Below are 2,500 nucleotides of genomic sequence, written 5' to 3'. Positions count from 1 at the left end.
AATAATTATACATTATTATCAATTATATACTTGCGTTTTAATTATTAACTCGAGGTCCAACTCGAAGTCCAACTCGAAGTCCAACTCGAACTCGAACTCGAAGTCCAACTCGATGATACCTAACTCCCATTTGGAACGTAACAGACCGTAACAGTAGTATACAAAAATTTGGTTTTATCAACGGAGTTGATAATGTAAATTGGCCACCGTAGAGAGATACTAAAAGCTAACGTTTCGAGCGTTAGCCCTTCGTCAGAGCGAATCGAGGGATTATGGGTTACGTGTAGTTTTTATAGTAGAGTAGGAGCTACAATACTAGACGTATTTAGTTGGAACACTTAGCGAATGGTCAGAATCATCGTGTTACAAGATCGTAGCTTATACCACATCCCCCTTCCCCCGTTCAGGAAGGGGGAAACGGCGATGGGTGTTCCAACAAATGTGACGAGTATTGTAGCCTACCAAAAATATTAAGATGCTGGTTAACTTTTGACAAGGAGTTGAGATTTCGGTTTATTCTACAGGGGCATAAACGTAACGTAAGAATCGTGCGTGTCTGGTCTTCTCGAGACAGAGGTGAGAGATGATTTCATGCAGACTGGAACGCCTAAATTGCTCTGTTGTAAACATGGCGGTTCACAGCACCAGTGAAGTTGTCTCTCTGGCCTTTCTGTGGACGAATTCCAGGACCTACCGATACAATTTGAGCAAGCTTTGAAAGCTAAAAACTTCAATCGATGCTGTATTTTGCCGGCAGGACTGGGTGGCTCCACACTCATAAGAAAATCTATGAAGTGAGAATCGGGGGTCTTCCCTTGTCATGGAACGGCCGAATTACCCAGAATTCCTCTTGGGCATGAAGGAGGCAAGCGGAGACTGGTCCTCATCAAATGAGGAAAAAGTAGCGAGAAGAAGATTTCTAGGCGGATACTAAGGAGTAACCAAAGTGCGTGCTGTTAACGTAGACTTTTTATCATAGGAAATTCGGCCTGGCCTTTAGTAATTTCTTGTCCAAGAAACGGTATAATGTAAATAAGAGAGTAATGAGATTTATATTTGCGATTACCTGTCCTCTTACGTACCACTTAAGTCAAACTCTACATCTCTATGCAATAAGCGCATTCAAAATTTCCTCATTTTATTGTATAAAAGTAGTTAAAGAAAGAAAAGGCTTGTCCTGCATATATGAAAAATACGTTTTCTCTCCCGTTCTCTTCTTACGCATGATGTTCGTGGAAATTACATTCTGTCCCTCAATAAACCTAGAACAACCAGTTATGGTCTTAGTTCTTTTTCTTACCTTTTTACTAAGTACGTTGCGAAATGCGCTACCTGATTTTTCCTGTACCACTGAACTAATCCAGGGCCGGATTTTGTACTGCGGCTTTTCCTTTTGATTAATATATCTTTAAATATTATTTAAAATTTAGTTATGTATCTGTATATATCATGTATGTTAGCTGTAATGTCTCGAAGATATTATTCTGAAATTCGAGATGAAATAAAGTTTTATGCATGCATGTATGTTACCTTGAGCAGGGCGCATGCGTGCAATTTGTAATCTGCGACTCCAGTGCTTACCATATGACAGATAAAATGACTATTCTCTTGAATATATAAGCCATCGAAATCTTACGTTAAATTGTAATGACAAGGGCGGTTTGGAGCTGTGAGTAGGCGTGGGATTTGTCTCATATGGTTTAGGGGCCGACATATCCCTCCCTCAATGCCGTACCGGGAGGCAAGGTCGGTAGCAGAAAGCAGCGAAGGGCCAACTGCGTCCAAAAGCGCTCGCACGGGCCGAAATCCCGGGATGACTCGTTTGGTACGACGCTCCAGCGCCACGTCTGGAGGTACTGCATATTTTTCTCGTCTCGTCTTCAAACATTCCGTCACCGCATGCGTGCGTAAATGTTCAGCCTCTCCGATACCTACAATACTAGACATATTTAGTTGGAACACTTAGCGAATGGTCAGAATCATCGTGTTACAAGATCGTATTTTATACCACATCCCCCTTCCCCCAGTTCAATGTTGTGTGAGAATTTTTCGGGCGACTACTAGTAGTTGTTGAAATCAACATTGGAGGAAGGGGGAAACGGGGATGGGTGTTCCAACAAATGTGACGAGTATTGTACGCTATTGGTGATAACACTTACAAACAAATTAATGGCGTAGCGATGGGCACAAGAATGGGACCTAGCTATGCCAATCTTTTTGTAGGATATGTTGAACACCAATTTTTTAATCAATACAACGGCCCCAAACCTGAACTCTACGGCCGCTACATCGACGACTGCATCGGCGCTATTTCATCCAGCAGAGAAGAACTCGATCAATTTATAACCTCCGTCAACTCTTTTCATCCGGCTCTTAAATATACCTGGGAAATTTTGGAAACTTCATTGGCTTTCCAAGATATCAAAGTTTCTATTAGAGGCAACGTGCTATGTACTAGTGCGGTGCACTACAAACCTACTGATTCACACAGTTATTTGTT

At 41.8% G+C, this 2,500-nt stretch overlaps 1 long non-coding RNA gene across 1 annotated transcript in view; it reads left to right on the top strand.

The window, feature by feature from the left end:
* The window catches only part of LOC138018478 (uncharacterized), a 2,292-nt gene extending 915 nt beyond the window's left edge, over window positions 1-1,377 (top strand). The window contains exon 3 of the long non-coding RNA XR_011126034.1: window positions 525-1,377. This is a non-coding gene — a long non-coding RNA (uncharacterized lncRNA). The remainder of the gene's footprint in view (window positions 1-524) is intronic.
* Window positions 1,378-2,500: the final 1,123 nt, after the last annotated feature.

This window comes from Montipora capricornis, chromosome 10, assembly GCF_036669925.1.
Source record: "Montipora capricornis isolate CH-2021 chromosome 10, ASM3666992v2, whole genome shotgun sequence".
Taxonomy (NCBI): Eukaryota; Metazoa; Cnidaria; class Anthozoa; order Scleractinia; family Acroporidae; genus Montipora; species Montipora capricornis.
Note: the sequence above shows the minus strand (reverse complement) of the source record. Positions and strands in the feature narration are given on the sequence as shown.